The sequence below is a fragment of the Acinonyx jubatus genome, chromosome B2 (genome assembly GCF_027475565.1).
Source record: "Acinonyx jubatus isolate Ajub_Pintada_27869175 chromosome B2, VMU_Ajub_asm_v1.0, whole genome shotgun sequence".
NCBI lineage: Eukaryota > Metazoa > Chordata > Mammalia > Carnivora > Felidae > Acinonyx > Acinonyx jubatus.
This window is the reverse complement of record NC_069385.1, coordinates 50070844-50082652: the sequence shown is the minus strand read 5'-3', so window position 1 is coordinate 50082652 and position 11809 is coordinate 50070844. Positions and strand designations below refer to the sequence as shown.

Below are 11809 nucleotides of genomic sequence, written 5' to 3'. Positions count from 1 at the left end.
TTGTCAATAACTACAAAAAAGATGTTCCAATGATTCAACCACAGGGTATGGCATTTTCAGCTTTTGTTGTTGGATAAAAAGGAAAGTAAATTAGCTGGAATTAAATCCTCCAAGTCATAAAATTCCTATTTCTCTAATTTTCAGTAGTAAAATTATATCTATTTTTAATATTTATTCATATATTTTTGAGAGAGAGAGTGAACCTGAGTGGAGGAAGGGCAGAGATAGAGAGGGAAACAAAGAATCCCGAGCAGGCTCTGCTCTGTGAGCACAGAGCCCGACTCAGGGCTCAAACCCACAAATGGAGAGATCATGTCCTGAGCTGAAATAGAGTGAGATACTTAACCGACTGAGCCACCCAGATGCCCCCGGTAGTAAAATTATCGTGTATTATATTATTATAAAATAACGTTCTTTGTGATGATTTTCACATTTCTTGTTATTTTTCTAGAAGTCAATCATGATAAAGTTCATTTTGTGATTTCCACGAGATGGTACCATCCCATATTCTTCTAAATCGAGAATCGAGATGAAATGATGATTTTTTCCCCTCTATCTCACTAAGGAAAATCTTTTGGGGACTACAATATAATTTGATAATTTAGCTTGATTTTCTGCCATATGTGCCTTTTGTAGCATTGAATGAAAGGCACACCATTCTCCTCCCTCTGCTATTTGTTTGACATGCTAAGAGAGATTACCAGTAAGATAGAGGTCAAGGCAATTGCTACAGTCCATCAAACTTATGGGTCTTTTTTCCACACCCCACCAATACCCCTCATGATTCATGCATTTTAACATGGACATGTGCATCATATACATGGCATGGCACTTGGTTCTCAGGCCTGTGTGTGTGTGTGTGTGTGTGTGTGTGTGTGTGTGTGTCTGTATATAAAACCATTTATAGTGTGTGTATATATATCTAGATAAATATAGAAAAACTCAGGAGAATTTTTATGATAACTTAAACTTCTATATCATTTTAGTTTGCAAAGTATATTAACATCAATCATCTCATCTTACATTTCCCTATCTCACCTGTGTTTGAGGTAGAAAAGCAGGAAATAGTTGCTTCCCCCTGTGGAGAAATGACTGTGATCAGAGGAAGCCAAGTAACATGTCCAAGGTCATAGAGTTAAGGAGGAGCACAGGTGGGACCCCTGAGTCCTTGATAAGTGCCCTTTACCAAATGCCATGCTGGCCCCACAGATTTTCATGATGCTGAATGGGTGCAACTGAAGAGTGAGGTTCTTCTCTTTACTTCCTTTTTTTTTCCCCCAGGGACATTTTTTTCAAGAAACATGTTCAGTTTGTCATCTGGGTAGCATTGTAAAGGAATATATAAGGATGAAATTTGGTTAGTAAATAGCATATCTTTTATTTTTCTGAGTACTGACACCCATTAAAAATCAGGTTCTAGAATGCCATTGTCTTATTCAATTTTGAGAAAGAGTTCTGGAATAGCATGCTACACCCTTCCCTACAGCACACACACACACACACACACACGCACGCACACACGCACACACGCACACACGCACACACACACCCTGTCAGTATCACTGTATCAGCAATTAATAATAAATAAATAGTCAACCAGATACCTGCTAATTTAGTATAAAGCAAAAATATCAGAATTTGTGTTAACCCTACTCCAGATGCATTTTTTTTTCATGGTAAAGCATTTGGATTTTATTTGATAATTTAAATGTTTTTTTTCTTGATTTTATTTTTAATGTTGATAAACACAATCTGTACTTGGAGCTGGATAACAGACAGGCTTTTAACATAAGGTTTTCAACCTAGAATGTGACTTTTTCCAAAAAAAATTTCAATATTAGGCCTTTTTGCTGCAGACAGTTTCCATGAGAGTCTCCTGAGAAACTAGTTTCTTTAAAAACAGGTTGCTACTACTTCCTGTGAAATTCATAAAGTGGCTTTCCTTTTGCTTAGTCATCCAGAATGAAGTCAAAAGGCTCAAAGTCTCTCCAGAAGCTATAAGCCAGGGTCACCTCTTACCTTGCTTGTCTGACACTGCCTCCAGTCAGACCAGTCAGAGATATTAAGAATGGCTTCACTGGCCAGCACCTTACTTCTCAACTGCAAGGGAAAATTTTTGTTTTAATTCTGTGGAGAAGTTTCTCTCCTCTGTCAAGTTCAACATAAATATATGTTGCTCTCGGTTGTGCAATGGGCTTGATGTCAGAGTGCTCTGGATTTCCAACAGCTGGTTCTATTTGTTGTTCCTTTACCTGGGTAACGAAGGCATCTTTAATGCCATTCTCGAAGCAGTGGCTGAGGGGCATGAAAATGACCTGTAGCTGGAGGTGATAGCTCTTATAATTTCTCTAAAATAAAACACACTATTTCTTTCAACTCTTAAAGAAAGGCCTCAGTGTAGTCTTATACTCCTCCACCTCTTCCACCATCTTGCTGAATGAAAGGTCCATCACTGACTGATAGTGTCCGATGGGCAGGATGAGGACATGGTCATCAGCTAAGCCTCCTTTGACCAGGGAAAGGTAGCAATGTGGGTCAGTGTTGACCACCAAATGCTTTTCCACTTTAGGACTGGCAAGGCAAAACCAGCAAGGTCCTGGAAGCTAAGCAACTTTGGAGGCTGCTTTGGGTGAAGGTTAGTCCCTGCCTGTAGATGAATGCTTTCCTTCTCTGCTTCAGTCTATCTATCCCCTTAGCCATCTTAGAGAATAACAGAGTAGTTACAGATGATTAAAGAGATAAAACTGTACATAGATAGTCTTTAAAATCTCATGTAAGCAGGAATGGTTTCATCTTCTGTGTGTGGGTTGAATATAAAACACCTATTTAATTTTAACCATCATTATTGTGATCCAGCTTTGTGGAAGTGGGAGAGAGCCATCTGCTCAGAAAGGTGATTATGAATAGCACATAATGAAGCTTCATTCAAGCAGCACTGACTGGGGCAGAATTACATGGTGACCAAGACAGAGCTTGGAGATCAGGAAACAGGGCTTTGAATAGGAATTCTCCCACATACCACCACTGTGACCTCAGACAATTAGTCTTTCTCCCTTCATCTGCAAAATGACAACAATAGTGTCTACTTCATAGAGTTCTTGTGAAGATGAAATAAGAAAGTGCATGTATAGCCCTGTGCATGATGGCACATCACATGCAGTCAATAAGAGGTTGCCCTTGTAAGAAATTTGCCAAGAACTTCATAAAACAAGATTTCCTACTGATGCAAGAGCTTGTATATGTTTTAAAAACATCCCTGAGAATTTTTCTTTGACATACAACTTAATATAAGCGCTAATACTGTAAATATTTGTCTGTTACATTACTGATAGTCATTATACATATGCATACATATACATGTACATATACATATACATATGTATATCCTAACCCTACATTTCTTAATCTTTTCCTAGTCCTTCTAGATATTCTGTCAAATTCCCCCAGATCATGACTATTTCACTCTGAGAAAAGATTAATTTGTTACTCTTCTGTTCAGTGTCTCAGGGTCCTGATTTCCATAAACTTGATTTTCCATACCCCCTTTGCCATTTGTTTTCTGGATAGATATGGCTAATGGGAGACCAAATAGAAAAAGTGGAGGACTAAGGGGGAGAAGCCAGGTTACTTCACTGCCTTTCTTCTTGGCTTTTGGCTATATATCTAGCATAGACTGAGTCTCCATAATTCCATCCCTTTCTAGCAGACCTTCTCTCTGTGGCCACAATTTCTGTTGAGCCATTCCTTGCCATGATCCCAGTCCCCGCCTGGGCCTTACTTTCGTGAGTGGCTGTTTCTCTGTGGTTCCAGCTTCTGTCTAGATGCTCTGTATTCTTGGGCCTTTGAAGCATCAACTCTAGATGTCTCTCCAACTCTATAATAACTTTTGGGGCACCTGGGTGGCTCAGTCTGTTAAGTGTCGGGCTCTTGATTTCGGCTCAGGTCATGATCTCACAGTTAGTGAGTTTGAGCCCTGTGTCTGGCTCTGTGCTGACAGTGCAGAGCCTGCTTGGGCTTCTCCTCTCTTTCCCTCTCTCTCTTCTCCTCCCTATCTCAATATATATAAATATATATATGTGTATATATATATACATATACATATATAAATATATACATATATATATACATATACATATATATACATATATATGTATATGTATATATATACACACATATATATTTATATATGTATATGTATATATATGTATATATATTAGATATAGATATGGATATATAGAGATAGATAGATAGATACAATGACTTTTGTCTGACACTAATCTTTGGCTGCTGATGTGAAATTCTGGGTGTCTTCACCATTCCCTGATTGTCTTGTAGACCTTCCTCCTCCTTTGTAGCTAGTAGTCTGTATTAATGTCCTCAATTAAACTACTTGGTTTGGATTCTCCCCTTGATTAACCCTGACAGATTCAATGATGGTAATTCCACAATTGTTTTCTCATCAACTGACCTAGTGTAGACATTTGATTTTTAGAATTTTTTATAGAATTTGAATTTCAGAGGTCATTTTTATTTATTTTATTTATTAATTTTTTTGAGAGAGAGAGAGAGAGAGAGAGAGAGGGAGACAGCATGTGCCTGTGCACTCATGCATGTGTGCAAGTGCCCTCCCAAAGGGGGGGAGGGGCAGAGTGGAAGGGAGGGAGAGAATCTGAAGCAGGCTACACTCTCAGCCGAAGACCCACCAGGGGGCTCAATCTCAGGACTGTGAGATCATGACCTGAGCTGAAATCAAGAGTCTGACACTGAGCTGACTGAGCCACCCAGGCACCTCAGAGGTCATTTTTAAAAGGTAAGTATCGAACTATGAGTCGTTTCTTTTTTTATTCAAGAAAGTTTAAAAAATGCCTGCTCCAGACTAACTAAATAGAAATTCTGTGCCCAAGATCTATCGGTGAAAATATACAATGAAGTCCAAGACATGAGTACATTATCAAAGAAGAAAAGATTATTTTCATAATTTCTTCCTGTTAGTATTATAGTTCATAATATTTTGGAATTTTAAGCAGGAATAATTTAATTCGTTTTGAGTGTATCCTAAATAAAAGAACTTGAATTCTAAACTAAACCTCAAAATGTGTGTATTAAGATAGATTTTTTTCCTGTGACTTTCATGCATGTAGTTCCCACAAATTTAATAAACAAATGAATCAAATACTAGAAAAAATTATAACTAATCTCAGAATATGAATTTTCTGCTATATTACAGAGAATATCATAAAATAAGCCTGATATTTTCAACTTGCTATTTAACTCAATGCAAAAGAATCAAACTTACGGCTTCCTTTAACTTTGTAGATCATTTGTAATTTAAGGGGAAAATTTCTGTCCAAAATGAAAAGGGTGGATTGAATTCTGAAGTTCAAGAAAATCATATTAACCTAACATCTCAAGTAAAACAAAACCAGATTCTCTTAGGCAACCAGAGGGCTATATACATAAGTTTTCATTTTTGTGCAGATGGGTTGCATTCAAAAGGAAAGAGAACATGAAATAGGGTGTCCTGAGACATATACTTTTGTTTAATTGCCTAAATTGGTTATTTTCTGTTGCCCATGGTCATTGGGAAAATATTAATATATCAGGGTTATGGAACTTGTCTAAAGTTGCAGAATATCTGCTCTGATGGATTTATGTGACCAGCGGTGTTACTGTAAATAAATAAATTTATTAAATTGACCATTTTAAGCAAAAATACACTGAGGTAAGCTGAGAATTATCTGAGTTGGTGCAGCTGGTGCTTAGCAAATGTTATTGACCTTGAGAAATATTGCAATTTGCCAACAATAATAAAGCTCTAATTAAAAAATGGTTATTCAGGAAGGAAATCAACATTAATGAGAACATTTCTTAAAACTGTCTCTCAAAGTAATATACCCATAAAAATAAGTCAATTAGGAAAAAATGTAGTGTTTCAATGGTACATAAAGAGTTTGTAAAAGAAGAAACTAGGTCCAAGACTTAGCTGTGGATTCCATCATTATAAAAATGTAATATACTAATGGAAAAATATGTTTAAAGGTTGATGCAATTGTAAAAGGAACTAGGAAACATCTTATGAGAAGAGGTAAATTAATACAATGCTTATTTATTTATTTTTTAAGTTGATAGACTATTTTCTATTAGTTTTAGTTTACAGAAAACTGAGCAGAAAATATGGAGAATTCCCATACACCCATTCTCTCCCCTGAGCATAGTTTTCCTTATTATTAAACCTTGCATTAATGTGAATATTTGTTACAATTGATGAGCCCATGTTGATACATCATTATCTGAAGTTAACAGTTTAGAGTTCACTCTTTGTTCTGTGTATTCTATGAGTTTTGACAAATGTGTAATATATATCTCTACATTACAGTACCATGAAGGATAGTTTCACTGCTCTAAAAATCCCCTGTGCTCTCTATACACCCTTACCTCTGCCTCTCCCAACCTCTGGCAACCACTGATATTTTACTGTCTTCATAGTTTCACCTTTTCCAGAATGTTCTATAATAGAAATTATACAGTATGCAGCCTTTTCAGATTGAATTCTTTCACTTGCCAACATGCATGTAAGCTTTCTCCATGTCTTCTCATGGCTTGATAGCTCATTTATTTTTATTGCTGAAAAATATCTCATTGCATGGATGCACCACAGTTTGTTATCCATTCACCTAAGGAAGGACATGTTATGCTTCCAAGTTTTAGCAATCATAAGTAAAGCTGTTATAAATATCCATGTGCAGTTTTTGTGTGGACCTAAGTTATAACTCATTTGGGTATTTCTGAGATTTTTTAATATTTGTAACCATTTTATAAAAATTTTATGCTATAAATTAAAAAATTCAACTATGTTGACCAATTTTCAGAAAAAAATATATATAAGCAAATGTCCCTAAAGAAGAATTAGAAGGGCTGAATTGTCCTGTAATTACTAGAAAATTGAATCAGTAGTCAAAAATATTTCCACTAAGAAAATCCCAAGCACAGAGTCTCTATCAAGTCAAACCAGTGTTCAAGTAACAAATTATTTCAATCTTAATCAAACTTTTTCAGGGCACTGAAAACTTACTTATGAGGCTAGTGTGATTTTAATACCATAATGCAACAAAGATAGTAAAGAAAGAAAATCATGAGCAAAATTTATTTATGAAACATAGATGCAAAAATTATAAGTAATATGATTAGCAAAAAGCATTTAGAACATATATATAAAGTGTAAGTGGCATAATCCATGATGACAAAGTTGATTTTACTTCAGGAAGATAAAGTTGTATCAATATGAAAACGTTAATTAATATAATTTGCCCTATTATGAAATTAAAGATCATAAGATACCTCAACAATTACAAAAAGAGCACTTAATTCATTGATGTTGATGTTATTGAAAAATTAGACACAGAGGGGAACTTCCTTAATATGACTCTAAATCAATGGTAAACTTTATACACAGTGAGAACCCACTGAAGGCTCTACCTCTGAGTTCAGAAAGAAGACCGAGATTCCAAGCAATACCTCTTTTATTTGATATTTTACCAGTGTTTCTAACTAGTGCAGAATGACAAGAAAAAGAAATAAGTGTGTAAGGATTGGAAAGAATAAGGAAATAAAAACTCATTTGCAAATCATTTGCAAAGGAATAACCAAAAATACTTACAAATAAATTATTGCAATCAATACAAGAGTAAGGAGAAGTTGCTAAATAAAAATCTGCATAGTCAAATAAATTATGTTCCTAAGTTACAGTAATAAATGTAAGAATACAAACAGAAAGTTTAAAGGTAACATTTATAATAACACCAAGTATACAAACTACGTAAAAACATACCTGACGGAATGTGTTCAAGAATTCTGTGAGAAAAATTTTAAGGTTTATTAAAAGACTTTAACCACCATGTAAGTGAAAAGATAAATTATATTAATTTATTCCCCCCAAATGATTCCAGTCAGAATCATAGCATGTTCTTGCCATGGAAATTGACAAGCTGATTCTAAAATTTATATGTAAAGTCAGAGGGTGCGTATAACTAGACAATGTTGAAATAGAGGAATTAGTGCAAAGACTTGCTTTATTGGATATTAAAACTCATTACACAGCTATGATAATTAAGGTAATGTTGTGTGGGTACAGAGAGAGACTAATGAAATAAAATGGAGGGCCCAGAAGCAGATGCATAGTTATACAGACATACATGTGACAGAGATGACCTGAAAGATTGGTGGACGATGAGCAATCTCTTCCAAAAATACTGTTCAGACCAAATGTATCCATCTGAACAACAAATCAAAATACTATTTTACAACACACATAAAATCAAGTCTGGGCTGATTAAAGATCTGAGTGGAAAAGACAAAATTATCAACACAGGAAAATATCTTCATGATGTCAGGGGAGCAAATGATCTGTATCTTGGCTTCGGCTGGAGTATAAATTATGAAAAAATATACTAGTAGTCCACCAGTAATATTCTTAGAATTGAGTTTTTCATTCTTTTATGTTTTAACATGTAGCTTTTATGTTTTAATATGTATACTTTAAAGCATTGTTTCATGAAGAAAATATAAAGTGCTTCAAATGTAAAACAGTATAACAGCAATACTTCCTCAGCACTGCACAGTGAAAAATACAAAATTTGTATAAAGGCCTTTGTATATGCATTATAGTAAAACTTTAGTGTAGGAATATCTGATAGACTTGAAACATTCTTTGCCATTTACTTTATCTAACTGTTTCTATTTTGTTATTCAAATAATATTACAAGTTGACAATTTATTTCTAAAATATAAAAATAAAAATATGTGAGAAGGGAAATAATAAAAATGCCAAGTAAGATGTGTATGTGCACTTTGAAAATTAATTTTCTATTTTGCTTTATCAAATATGATTTAAGACTACTTTTACTTGCAAAAAGACTAATTACAGAGCTATGATAATTAAGATAATGTGGTGTGAGTACAGAGATAGACTAATGAAATAAAATGGAGAGCCCCGAAGCAGATGCATGGGTATACAGACATATATGTGACAGAGATGACCGTATTTATGTGAGATCATAAGGGTGGGGCCTTCATTCTATGGGGCTCGTGCCCTTATAAGATGAGGAGACACTGTCATGTGAGGGCACAATGAAAAGAGGATCCTTTGCAAGCCAGGAAACATTCTCACCAGGAACCACTGAGCTGGCACCTTGACTCTAGGTTTCCCAGCCTCCAGAGCTGTGAGAAAATAAATTTCTGTTGTTGAAGCCACTCAGTCTATAGTATTTTGTTATGACAGCCCAAGCTGACTAATACAAGACCTAAACATGCACAGCCATAAAACCTAACCCTCTGTGCCTAAATGTAGCATTTATGACACCTGGCATTTGTTCCATAATAATAAGCCTTTCCTTTCTGTCACCATTTGTAATTAATTAGCAGAGTTCCTTACAAACAATATGTATTCCATCCCTATTTTTTCAACCACTTTTATCATTTCACTGATCATCCAAAAGTTAATGAATCAAAACATCCATTTACTCTGCTCATAATCTTGTGGGTCTTGCATACAGGTCTCAGCTGGGGAGTTCTATTCTTCTAGTTCGTCTGGTCGTAGCTGGGATTCCACATGTGTTGGCAGCCACCTAAAGGTCTGCCTGGCAGAGGTCTCTCTGGAGGGTGGCTGGTCACCAGCTGGGACAACAAAAGTGATTGGGCTGCACACGTCTCACCCTCCGGCAGGCTAGCCTAGACCTATTTACATGGCAATTCCAGCATTCCAAGAAGCCAGGCCAAGCCTAGGCTTAGGACTTGAACTCTGTTCCTTCCACCTCAGACTGTTGTCCAAATCAACTCAAAAGACTAGGCCAGATTGAAGGGACAGAGAAGACCAAAAGCCGAGCATTGTGGCCATTTTTGCAATCTACCACAATTAAACAATGCATATGGATATTCAAATAGCATAGCTGAGGCAGTGATGGTGTTCCATCCCAACTGCCATGGCAGAGACGGCCAACAGTAATCTAAGGCAATGAAAATTGTCTTTTTAATTAGTTGATGGCATGACAGCCTATTCAAGTTATAAAAAATCTTTCAGAGGCGTAAAATCTTAACTCCTGGAGGGTGGCAGTCCTTTCCATTCCTTTGTGAATTAACCTTATCCATATCTGAAGCTCAAAGGAAGTGAACCTGTTTTTAAAAATCTATGCACTAATATTTTCCTTGTTACATGGAGTGATCTCTTAAATAGGTTGATCTAGGCTAGTGAGAATTTCCAGAAACCTTCCATAATCAGCCTAATAGAAGCATGCATTTTGAGGCTGAAATAATAAAGCAATATGCTTTTTTGTCTCCCAACTGCTCTGCAAATCTCTGTGTGCTAGTTTTTCCCTGCCCTTGGATGAAATCTCAAAGAAGCTCCGAGATAATAAAGCCCTCTAGGCTCTTTGACCCCTAAAACAGTTTTAGACCAATAATTAGTATGTTCAGTCCCAAGTAGTAATAGAAACTCCAAATTTTATTCTAGGTTAACTCTTCCATCCTTGTATTAATTAGGATGGATCAGGTTATACTGTGGTAACAGACAAACCCCCAGTAGGTTTGGGTTTTTGTTTGTTTGGTTGTTTTTGTTTGTTTACTTACCCTAAGTCCTCTCCAGACCAAAGTAGTAACTCCTCTTTGCAGGAACTCAGCAACAAAAGCCATCTATCTTGGGATGCTGCCATTTTGATATGGCACCTCCTTACTGCTGCTGTGCAAGGGTCACACAGAGTCTTCTCGCTGCTACCGTTTGAAAGCGACACATGGCATTTCCAGTCCCATTTCTAAAGTTGCACATAGTCACATGCCCCATGTAAACGAAAGGGTCTGGAAGTTGTGCCTTTCATAATTAGAAAAAGAAACTAGAATGATATTGATGAGTTCTACTTCTGGGGGCCCTACCACTCTCCCTGCTTGCGCCTGCTAGGAATAGGAGATATGGGAGACTTCTTTTCTATTTTATTGCCTCGTGTTTCTGCCCCTGATCCTCTACCCCCACAGTTCATGAAATCAAGGTATAGATGCCATTACTCCTCCAAGATGGAACGAAGAAGAGAAAGGAAAGTAAGGGGCAGTAATGGCCTTACTTTCCTGGGACTGTTGTGAGCTGGTGAAACACTGTCTGGCTTGGCCAGTGTTTTACAATGGATTCTTTCTTCTGTTGTGGGCTGCATAGGTTCTTTGGAGGTTCTGCCATTACTGAAGACTGCTCACTGGTAGTTCTCTGACATTTTCCCATTGACAATTTTCAACTCTTGTTGGTCCGTCTGTACCTGGGTCTCTACCACACTTCCTAGACAAAGTCCCTTTGTCTGACTGAGGTCTGACACAAGGTCACTTCCCTAGTTCAGAGGAAAAACACGCACATCGACTTGTTGATAGAAAAGATTATATCCCACATTGAAGCCATCTTCTTGGCTACCATTATCCACTTTACCCACTTCCAGGCTTTTAAATTCTTCAGCTCTGGGACAGACACCAGTCTTCTGTATCACCCATGCTTCAAGAAATATAAATCAAGTCGGACGCCTGGGTGGCATAGTTGGTTAAGCGTCTGACTCTTGATTTTGGCTCAGGTCATGATTTCACAGTTTGTGAGTTCCAGCTCCACCTTGGGCTCTGTGCTGGCAGCATGGAGCCTGCTTGGGATTCTCTCTCTCTCTCTCTCTCTCTCTCTCTCTCTCTGTCCCTCCCCCACTCGTGCTCTCTATCTCTCAAAATGAATAAATAAACATTAAAAATATAAATCAAGTCTTCTGATTCATCCTCTTAGTGTCATCGGGTGAACTGG

The 11809-nt window shown here is 36.8% G+C and overlaps 1 pseudogene; it reads right to left on the bottom strand.

Moving 5' to 3' along the window:
- Positions 1–1949: 1949 nt before the first annotated feature.
- On the bottom strand, positions 1950–10831 carry LOC106968933 (CWF19-like protein 1; annotated as a pseudogene).
- Positions 10832–11809: the final 978 nt, after the last annotated feature.